Here is a 12,403-nt window from a genome sequence, read left to right as displayed (position 1 = left end):
ACAATCTATTATATTCTCTAAAGATGTGGATGATGATGAATCTCATGCTTCTAATTATAATCATGCAATTCATCCATCTTGCTTTTAGATGCCAAATGACCAATGATGTTGAAGCCACCAAAGTTAGAATGACAACATGACTTCTTTATTGTAGTGGGAAAGCTGATTTCATTGCTTCTCTTGGTCTCAAACTTATGACTCTCTCACTTGTATTTATCATACATATCCAAATTATCCCTCTTCAAACCTTAATACCACAACAACTCCAAACTGACCAAACATGTACTACTGAAACAACTTCTGAACAGATTAACTTATCTGTTCAGTTTGGAGCTGAACATGTAACCCTAGATCAACCAGAACCTGGACATTCACCTAAACCCCAACCTGAAACTCAATCAGAACACCAACATACACCCCAAACCTCACCTCAACCTACACCTCAACCATCACCTGAGCCTACACCTCAAGTAGAACCTAGTCATGTTCAGAATAAGTTTGAAGTTCAAATTACATATGAACCTCAGATTGAAACTTAACAAGTTTCTTTGGACCAACCTTCACCTGAAACCAACCTTAACTAAACTGTTCAAGAATACCAACCATCTGACCACCCCTCCCTCAAAAGGATAGATGTTGTGTCATAATTTGGCATAACAATTCTATCTATTCCCTCATAATCTGACAGTCCACAAACAAGCATTCCACCTCTTCCGCTCTATATCCAAGCACAACTGGAAGAAATCAAAAATATTTTCTTTGATAGAGTGCAGAATCTGGTTGGTAAGAGAACTACAGCTTCTGACCTAGTAGCTTATGCTTCTAAATGGGATTCTCTTACAACCTATGTGATATAAGTTTTTCAGAATCTAAAGTATATCTCCTTAGAGTCTGTTGCCTCTACTAGTCAGAGACAAGAGCTTATGGAAGCAAAGCTTCCTTTTGTTGCTGCTAATCAAGAAGCCATGGCTAACAAGCAGAAAGAGATGGATGATATGATGAAGGTTATGGATTCCAGACAAGATGTCATGGGTGTTGATCTAAAATTAGTTATGGAGCTTCTGAAGCAGAAACCTTAGGCTTTGGGATTTAGTTACCCCTTGTTTTTACCTTTTATGAACTTATGCTATATTTTTCTGATTAAATAAAAAAAATTCTTCAGTATCTTTTTTGTGCTTCTATTTATCTTTTTGTTGGTGACAAAAGGGGGCAGATAAAAGAGTATTTAAGCACCTGAATCTGATGATTATTCTACTGCTGCTTAATTTTATTTCTGAAAATTAATGTTATTGTGTTGTTAAAGGAATTTAATTAAATTGTATAGGACTTAAAGGGAGCTTATAAACCTCATCCTCTAAACTATCAGACTCAGGGAGAGCTTACAAACCTCAGACCCTGAAGTCAACATGTTAATTAAATCAATAACCATAATTCTTAAATACTTATGTTTGTCATCAAAAAGGGGGAGATTATTGGAACAAAATTGGTTAATACCATATCTCTTGGGTTTTGATGATAACAAAGTATTTAAAGAACAATTGGGTATTCTAACATTTATTCAACGATTATATGATTAGATGAACAGAAGCTTGAGGAATATGCATCTGAAGATCAGACTCTAGCTCTGAAGATCACTTCTGAAGACTCTGGCTCTGATGGAAGATTCAACTCTAAGGAAGTCAACTCTAAAGAAAGTCAACCTCTGGTTATCTAGACTTTGAAGCTTCATAAGCCAAGAAGTGGACTATGATATGATCAGCCTCTGATGAGTGGAGTTTGAAGGAATTCAACCTCTAACGCATGAGCTCTTCAACTGAGGCAACTCTAACAGACTCATAGACCTTTTGATCACGTGAAGACTTAAGGAAAAATCTTTATCTTGGTTGTCTGGGCTTCAACGGATAATTCATCTTGCTGAAAGGTGTTTGCTTGATGTGTCTAATCAAGTAAAAAGGTTATCAACCTTTTGGTGAAATTCTTCTATGTCTTTTTTCTCCCTCTCTATATATGGAGTTGCAGACCTGAAGAAGAAGATCACCACACAGCAAAGCACCACACCACAAGACTCTATACATTGACATTCAAAGAGAAGTTACTCTGTCAAATTTATTAGACTTATAACATATTAACATTTGTATATTTTAGATGTTCTTAAGTATTAGAGTCTTTCTAAGTTGTATTATATCTACACCTTTGATTGTATATCAAGTGTAGTTGTTATCCAAATCTCTTAATAGTTTGCTATAGAGTCATAAGTATATTGCTTTAGTGCTTGAGCATTTAAAGTCTCTTACTTGTATGTTTAAGCAAAGGAAGTATTTATTTTGTGTGCTAGAGCAAGGAAGTCTTGAGATTGTGTACTTGAGCATGGAAGTCTCAAACTTGTGTGTTTGAGTAAGAAAGTCGTATACTTATGTGTGTAAGCAAATAAGTCTCTAGCTTGTGTGCTTAAGCATTTGTAATCATTTTGGTTATAGTGGAAATCCCTTAGAAGTATAAGGGGACTTGACTACTCTCAAGTTGTGAGAGGAACCAGGATAACTACTTGTGTCTCTTGCTTTACTTTACTTATTTTTGAACTATATTTTGTTTCTATCATTTTTTACCTTTAAGTCAGATTCTGTTGTAGAATCTGATAAAGATATTCAAGAGTTCAGACTCTGAGTGACTCTAATTCAGACTCTGAAATAAGTGTTTAGAATCTGATTAAGATCAATCAGAAGTAAAAGAAGAAAAGTTTGAGAAAATCCAACACAATTCAACCCCCCTTCTTGTGTTTTTCCCACCTTCAAAAATTTCTCATCCATCCCTAAATTTCCTTCCTAGGCTGGAATAAATAAGAAATATATGAAGGATCATACTTTGAATCACACTTCTCAAGAGTCGGGACCTACCTGCTATGAAAAGAATGAAAGCCTTCCAAGCAGAGAACTTGATTTTGATCATGATAGCAATAATTCTTCGGAAGCAAGCCTTAGGCTTCCCTTTAAACACATGCACACCAAGGTAAAGAAAAGGCAGATATACAATGTTAAAACCCGACTTAAAAGCAATTGTCTAGGTCCTTTTAAGGGAAATTGATCCAACATATATCGTGGATTTGTAAGGGTTCATGGCTTGACCAGATGCACAAACATATTTTTCAAACAGATGCATCAGGGCTTCAATATTAGAGGACCTACATTTGTAAAAGATCATAACATCATTTGCATAAAGAGCATGATAAGGTAAGGATGTTTTCATAGGGCTAAATATTAAACTTAACTTACCATGGGCCACAAAATTGGTGATTCCTCTACTTAAAACCTCTTCAACAATACAAAATAGAAAAGGGGACAAGTGGTCATGTTGTCTGACTCCTCTTTGACAAGGAAAGTAACCATGTTGAATGCCATTGATGGAGATAGAAAGTCTAGCTGATTTGAGAATTGTTTCAACCTAACCACATTACTTAGGACAAAAACCAAAACATATGAGCACCTTTAGGAGAAAAGAAAAATCCAAAGTATCAAAGTCTTATGCAATGTCCACTTTAAGGATTAATTTACCACCATAGGATTTCTTGTGGACCAAGTTAGCAACTTCAAAATCCAAAAATATGTTATCCCTAATAAGCCTACCATGAACAAAGTCTTTTGAAATTCAAAATTAAAATTGGTCAAAATGGAGGCTAACCTATATGCAAAGATCTTGGAAATCACTTTGAATTTGTAATTAGACATAGAAATAGGCATGTAATGTTCCACATCATTAGCATTATCACGCTTAGGAATAAAAACCATAGTATTGGCATTGAAGTTAAGAAGGATCTAGTTAGAGTTGAAGAATTGGAGAACAACATTGATGGAATATACCTTGATTATGTCTAATATATTTTTACAAAAAATGCCCCCAAAGCCATCAGGGCTAAGAGAATTATCCACATTCATAGAGAAAATAACATGCTTGATCTCTTTATGAGAAGGCAACATTGTAAGTAAATTGTTTGTGAGATCACAGATGGTGGTATCAAGACTGCATAAGCATTGTATTTTAAAAGATTGGATGATTGGTCAAGGTACTTTAATCTTAATTCATATGTTTATGAAATTCGGGTATGCGGATATCGGATGTTCTACGAGATGTAGAGACATTGATATTTGATCAATAACAAGATAACTTACATATATAGGAACATAGAATAACAGAACACACAAAGTTTTTAACCTAATTCAGTGTACAAGAACACCTACATTTAAGGGCTACCAAGCCATGAAGGAAATCCACTAAATAGTATTAGTTTGTAGACCTTCTGCAAACTATCTCCAATTTATAGTTAACATCATAATCATTACCCATGCTTAACTTCTACCTAAGACACTCCTAAGTGTGAGACCCTTCTCACCTCCATATCAATCAAAACAGTGATACTTCAAACAATTATAAGAAATTCAGAAGTCACACTTCACAGACACACAATCACTCAATGCTTAAAAGCTTATGAGTGCTTGACAATCCTTACAACCAATTAACACAGTCCTACTCATATATCAAGATGATATTTGAAAGGTTCACAAACAACTCGTACACTCAAAGTCTAATACCACACAATTATCTTCTTTTCTTCATCCACAATTAGGTTTTGAGATATTCTATATATAGCCATAGAATGAACTGGATTTGGGCCTTATACTCAACGTGAACCAGCTGCACAAGATTAGGTTATCAATCAAAAGTTTCCTAAAATGTCTCAACATTTAGAAAACGGAATCTTTTAAAAAACAATTAGAATCTATGATTCCTCAATCATGAACGTCACATGGGAATACTTAATATTCCTAGAATATTTTGTAATCAGTTAAACACACAAACATTACCAAGAGTAAAACATGTTTCAGACAAGATGTTAAAACCACATGTTATGACATCTTGTTCAACATGTTGCAACTAAGTTAGGTTTACCAAAGTTACTGCCAATAAAAAATACAAGGAATTAACAATCTCCCCCTTTGGCAATTTTTGGATAAAACAACCAAGTACACCTTGCACACCTGCACCATAGTCCAAGATAACAACATAAGACTGAAACACAAACATATCAATATCAAACACACATATTACAGGGGTACTCAAGCAATCACATCAGTCAGAGTCAGTAGTCAGTACTCCCCCTGTTCCACATAACCAGGACTCCCTCTCAAGGGTTTTTTCCCTAGCAAACACGACTTGTTTTACCTCACATATCAAAGGCATATGCAGCGGGGAGAACTTCAAAAACATCACTCAAAAACACTCCCTTAGTCAAGTTGATGTCACAACAACATGTTGATGTCATAATAACATGTTGATGACACAACATCAAGTTTGACATCACAACTTGACATCACAACACAGTAGCCTAGAGAGTTCCAGACCTTCATCTCCTTTCTCCTTAAGCACAACCAGGCAGTAAGTGAGGATAGTGGTTAGTGGTTAGTGGTTAGCACATACAACACTCCCCATTTTTAGCCATAATCTGACAAAGGTAAGCATTTAACCAAAAATAGATAAAACCATATTCATAAAGTGCAAGATCCCATACAATGGGGCACCTAAGGGTGCAAAATATCTTGGTCACAGACCATAAAACATAATAACAAACAAAACAAAACAAGACTTCAATTAGATATCTTTCTGTCTATCAGAGTCAGTTGTTGCATACTCTCCTCCTTCATCTTCTTTCTCTTCATCAGCATCATCCTCACCAGCATAGTCTTCATCCTCAATTTCTTCATTGCCATCACCACCCTGTACAACTTCCTTCTTCTCTTCTTACATCATGGCCTTCATCAATGTCTCAAGTTTAAACTTTGTTGTAGTGCTAGATCTCAAGCTTAAACTTTGTTACAGGTGCCTGAAAGGATGTCATAACAATGTCTGGGACATGAGTTCCTGCAAAGAGTTTGTAGTGGAGTGATAAGGGAGAATCCTTTTTCTTCACACTGTCAATGGGAAGCAAAATACCAGGATGTTGATTTAGGATGATTCCACAGATGAGGGATGGAAAGCAGGTGGGCATTTTTATAGCAGTAGAGAAGGCTTGTTTCAACACTTGTTCACGATGAATTTTCCAAAGTCAAACACTCTTTTTGTTCCAACGGCGTAAATAAATTTCCCAAGATTAGTAGTGATTGTTGAGGTATGATTAATAGGCACCCAATTGGCAGTCCCAATCCTATGAAAGATGGCATATTTTACACTCAACCTACCAACAGATAACTTCCCTTTGTTTGGCCAATGTCTAACCTGCTTGATCGTGATCTCTTTGCACACCTGATCATCAGTAACTTCCAGCTCAGTCTGAGTTCATTTGTTATTCCTAGGAATTTATTGATCACTACTGGGGAGAATGTTACAACATTTCCTCTCACATATATCTTTCCATAGTCATCACTCTTCAGATCATCACATCCATCAGGGATAGTCACCACAAACTCTTTTACTAAGCTTTCTATCGCAACCTGAAAAATACAGTGTGCGAAAAAACAACTAGCGAAAGAAAATGACAGAAGAGTCGCCACCGTGCGTTATTTATCCCAAAGGAGGGAAAGGAAACGCTCGAAGTAAACCTGAAAAGAGGAAAGGAAAAGACAAGGTCTCGCAACCAAATCTTGGGTTCGGGAGTCGGTTATGCGAAGGGAAGGTATTAGCACCCCTACGCATCCGTAGTACTCTACGGGATCCACTTTTGCAGTTCTTGTCTAAAGGGTGTGAGTTTATCTTGTGTTGTTTACTAAAAAAGGGGTTAAATGAAAATGACTCGCGCGGATGACGCATCCACTGCATACGTATCTCATCTGAATATGAGAATCAGAGTCTTCGTAGCTCGGCTGACCTATGAGTTTGGGGGATGTGTGCTCGCTAAGACATCGCGTCTTATGCCTACGTATCTCATCTGGAATGAGAATCAGAGCAAGCCGTAGTTCGGCTAACTACGGGGTTATGGATTGGGTTTTGGACGAACGACGTTACTACGCAATCTACCGGATGCTCGACCTTTGGAGACTTACTCACCTGTAGTAGAAGGAGTAAACATGCGTTTAGGAGAAGAAAAATCAATGAAGGATTAGGGTTTGGGATGCTCATGCAAAAGGAGTCCTGGACGAAGGAACCTATAAAAAAAAATAAACACACAAAAACATTTCCTCCTATCGAGGTCTTCCAGCTAGGAAAGCAGTAAAATGCGGGAAAAATGTAAAAGGTACCACACGGATGAAGATCTGAGGTAACAGCAATTAAAGGAACGATAAACCCTGAGATCCCTCCAAGCTAACATCATCAAAGAAAGTGGGTCAGTACAGGTAACCGGAATGAACCTCCAGGGGGTATCCCACAAATAAAGTGGAAAACCACGCAAGTTATCCCTGCAAAAGTCATGTGAGCCCTCACAAAAACTCAACAAACAGGTTAGAGACAAAAAAAATAGGGTAATCAGGGTTGCCCCCAAATCAAAATGTAACCACATGAATCATGCCATTAAAATTCACAAAAAAGACATGCATCAAAAGGGTATCAAATTCACCCATAATACCTCAAACATTCAGAGTATTCAAATTCAAAGCTCAAAGGTAATGGGAATAAGGGCAAACCTGATTGGAGAGCTTGATTGAAATTGAGTTGCACCCGTGAGGTTTACAAAACAATCTTTAGGGTTTATGTGAGGCAGAGGTGATTCTGTGCAGTTGAGTTCCCTTCAGGGTTTGGAGGCTGCTCTGAACTCCGTTAGCTCTTCTCTCACTATCTTTTTCCAGCCAGGGTAATAGGAATAGAATGGCCTTTTGTTTCATGACACTCTGAATTTATAACCTGATTTTTGTGGACTTGTGGGCTCAAATGAGAGAGGTCCAAGTCCAAGATTTTTTCTTTTATTTATTTATTTATTTATTATTTTATTTTATTTTCGTTTTCCGTTTTTTTTTCAAAACACGTGGGCTTCGCCTAGCGAGCATGACAGCTCATGAACAAACCTTTGCTCCTTCAAGATTAACATTTTGACTGACGAATAGACCCCTGTTGGAAGTAACTCAAGTCTTTCCCTTGTGTTGACTGATCATCTAAATAGAGCCCACAAAGTGTCCTGGATGATGTTCAAGCTTCTTGGATCCGATTCCGATTGCCATGATGAAATGCAAATGCTAAATGACCTAAAAATGAATGCATGCATGAGGTGTAAAGCGTATGCTTCCAGAAAAAATGAAGGGTAAATTTTGGGGTATTACAGCTGCCCCTATTCAATAAACTGGAGACCTGGAAAGAAGATAGCAGCGGCTTTCGTGCTTTCGAGGTATCAAGGGATTGAATACAATAAAAACCCGAAAATTTGCACTGAAGTGAAATGAAGTAACAATGCCTGCCAGAATCGGCAAAGAGGTGGTCTTGAAAGAAGAATTCGTCTGGTACGGTGAGAGTCAGTCTGAATACCGAAAAAGAATGTTAACCTGGATACCAAAATAAATGGTAACACAGAAATAACCATGGCCTGAATGCCGCTCATGAGTCTGAATACCGAAAAAGAATGTCAACCTAGATACCTAAATAAATGGTAACACAGAAATAACCATGGCCTGAATGTCGCTTATCAGTCTGAATACTGGAAATGACTTCGATCTGAACATCGGGAGATATGAGATTATTAATATCGGTCTGAACACCGAGAGGATGGCCTGAATGCCACAAGTTGCGTCGACCTGAACGTCGGAAACTTCTTCGATCTGAACATCGGAAAACTGGCCCGAATGCCACAAGTTGCATCGACATGAATGTCGAAAACTTCTTCGTTTTGAACATCGGAAAACTGGCCTGAATGCCACAAGTTGCATCGACCTGAATGTCGGAAACTTCTTCGATCTAAACATCGGAAAATTGGCCTGAACACCACAAGTTGCATCGACCTGGATGTCGAAAACTTCTTCGATCTGAACATCGGAAAACTAGCCTGAACGCCACAAGTTGCATCAACCTGAACGTCGGAAACTTCTTCGATTTGAACATCAGAAAACTGGCCTAAACGCCACTTCGGTCTGAATACCGGAAACTTCATACCTGTCAGCATCGGCAGAAATAGGGAACGATAATAGAGGCGACGCATGGGCCAATGACACTTGCTGGGGATAACAAAGGTAAGTCATGAACAATCTTCAGTTTGAGTACTGGAAACAACTTCTGGCTTATCACTTGGGATACCGAGAATGTTTTATGCTTACATGCGTATGTTTGAATTTTTCAATGGCGTAATGCTCCATGAAAATGGAAATGCTACGCGATTTGGGAGGATGCAATGCAATATGATTCTACATGCAGGGATGCGAAATGCTGAGTAGAATGACAAGCCGAGGCAAGGGAATCTGCTGGGGAAATGATCACCATCTTCTGGACCTTGGCAAGGCTGTTGGAGATGCACAACGCAAAGAACTCTGTGGGGAAATGACCCGCCACACGGTGTTCTAGCAATGACGAAATACCGAGATTCTGACTGGGGAGAGAACGGCACTGAAAACCTGCTGTTGGGGAAAGAGATAGTGGTTCTGGCAACCACGATCTGCGAGAGATGACTCAGCAGGGGAAGCAAACACCGATACGGTACCGAGGTTCTGCTTCAAGGAAAGAAACCATGGATCTGGCATTGGGATTATCGATCTGGCCTCGAACTCTGAGGAGCATCCGCTTCTGCTGGGAAGATACAGTTTGGCACTGTCAACTCCGCTGGGGGTATATAGTCTGACATTGTCAACTCTACTGGGGAGTGTATAATCTGAAACCACCGCTTGGGGGGAGGTACAGTGGTGAGAACCTGCTGGGGATTGAAGAATCCAACGCTCTGATCAGCTCTGCAGGGATAAGATACCGAATTCGTCTGTTGGCGAAAACATTCACGATCATCTGCAGGGGATTTTAAGGAAATGCCCCGAGGGTACCTGTTCTGAATAGACGATCCAAAGCACTTAAAATTTACAGCAATTTTAAATGTTTATTAAGCATGTACCTGTAAAGCTCTTATGTGTCATGATGCAATGTTTATCAAAAAATTCGGACGTCATTTTTGCAAACAAAACAGAAAAATTAAAATGAAAACAGAGATATACTGAATAACATGATTTTATTGATTGAACGGCCTCTGAATAGGCATTTACATCAGGAAGCAATCCTTGGAAAGAGGTAATCGCATAACAGATAAAAACAGACATTAATCTAATGGCAATGTGAAATGGATTTCTATTGGGTTCCAATTCTGCTATGACTTGCTCGTCTTCAAGATCCTCCAGATGATCAGCTTTCTGAAAGAGTGATTGGACTGTTTCCTATCCTTCAAAAGTTTCCGGTCATTGACACGAGATGAGATTCAGAACTACTCAGAACGCAGTCATTCGCTTAATCCCTAACTTTTGCCTGGATCGCCCTTTTTGGGTTTTCAATCCACCGGGATACCCATTTTTGCCTAAGTTGCCTTTTTAGGTTTTCAACTTACCGGGTGTACAATCTTTTCACTTTTAATCCCTAATTTTTGCCCGAACCTTTTTCATTTTCTTGGTTCGCCGGGATGCCCATTTTTGCCTGGACTACTCTTTTTATTGTCCAGCGGGTCTATTTCATACGAAGTATTTTTTAACTGCGTCTGAGTTCACCGGGGAAGTGAAGTTTTCACCATCCATCGTTGCAAGCATTAAGGCCCCACCATCAAAAACCTTGGTGACAATATACGGTCCATCATAGTTAGGAGTCCACTTGCCCCTGTGATCTGTCTGAGGAGGAAGGATCCTTTTCAACACCAAATCTTCGACCTGGAAGCATTGAGGATGCACTTTCTGATCAAAGGCTCTCTTCATCCGACTTTGATACAACTGCCCATGACAAATGGCTACCATTCGCTTCTCTTCGATAAGACTCAACTCATTGAACCTTGTCTGAATCCATTCAGCTTCGTCTAACTTGACATCTAACAGGACTCTTAGAGAAGGAATCTCCACTTCAACAGGTAGGACTGCCTCCATACCATACACAAGGGAGTAAGGGGTTGCCCCGGTCGATGTACATACTGAAGTACGGTACCCATGCAAGGCAAAGGGTAGCATCTCATGCCAATCTCTGTACGTAACGACCATCTTCTGCACAATCTTCTTTATGTTCTTATTTGCCGCTTCAACAGCACCGTTCATCTTAGGGCGGTAAGGGGAAGAATTGTGATGTTGAATGTTGAAGTACTGGAACAACTCCTTCATCATTTTGTTGTTAAGATTAGAACCATTATCAGTAATGATTCTTTCGGGAATCCCATAGCAACAAATGATTTCTTTCTTGATGAATCGGGCAACCACATGTCTGGTGACCTTCGCAAATGACGCTGCTTCGACCCACTTGGTGAAATAGTCGATGGTAACAAGGATGAAGCGATGCCCATTGGAAGCGATCGGCTCAATCTTTCCAATCATATTGATGCCCCACATAGCGAAAGGCCACGGCAAAGACATCACATTCAAAGGATTTGGCGGCACATGTACCTTATCAGCATAAATCTGGAATTTATGGCACTTCCGAGCATATTTGAAACAATCAGATTCCATGGTCATCCAGTAATAACCTGCTCTCAACAATTTCTTAGCCATTGCATGTCCGCCGGCATGAGTACCGAAGGAGCCTTCATGAACTTCCTGCATTAACATGTCTGCTTCGTGTCTATCCACGCATCTGAGCAAAACCATGTTGAAGTTCCTCTTATACAGAACATCGTCTTTGTTCAAGAAGAAACTGCCTGCCAATCTTCTCAAAGTCTTTCTATCATTGTTGGATGCCCCTGCAGGGTACTCTTGATTCTTCAGAAAGCACTTGATGTCGTGATACCAGGGCTTGTCATCAACTACCAGTTCAGCAGCAAACACATACGCGGCCCTATCAAGGCGCATCACGTTGATCTTGGGAGCATAGTTCCAAAGGATCACCGTGATCATGGAGGATAGAGTAGCAAGAGCATCTGTCATCTGGTTCTCATCACGAGGTATATGGTACAGCTTTACTGTTGTGAAGAAAGTCAATAGTCTTCTCGTGTAATCTCTGTAGGGGACCAGAGTAGGCTGGAGAGTGTTCCAATCACGAATCACTTGATTGATTACCAGAGTTGAATCTCCGAAGATGTCCAGAGTCTTGATTCTCAAATCAATGGCTTGCTCAATACCCAAGATACAGGCTTCATACTCAACTTCATTATTGGTGCACTCGAAAGTCAGACGAGTGGTGAAAGGCATGTGGGCACCTTTCGGAGTTGTAATGACAACACCAATTCCACTTCCTCTGGCGTTGATGGCCCCATCAAACATTAAAATCCACTTTTTGTCTGGATCAGGTCCCTCTTCAACAACTAGCTCTTCACAGTCTTTCATCTTGAGGAACATGA

Source organism: Lathyrus oleraceus, chromosome 4 (genome assembly GCF_024323335.1).
Source record: "Lathyrus oleraceus cultivar Zhongwan6 chromosome 4, CAAS_Psat_ZW6_1.0, whole genome shotgun sequence".
Lineage (NCBI taxonomy): Eukaryota > Viridiplantae > Streptophyta > Magnoliopsida > Fabales > Fabaceae > Lathyrus > Lathyrus oleraceus.
The sequence above is the reverse complement of the archived record's forward strand: the minus strand, read 5'-3'. Positions refer to the sequence as shown.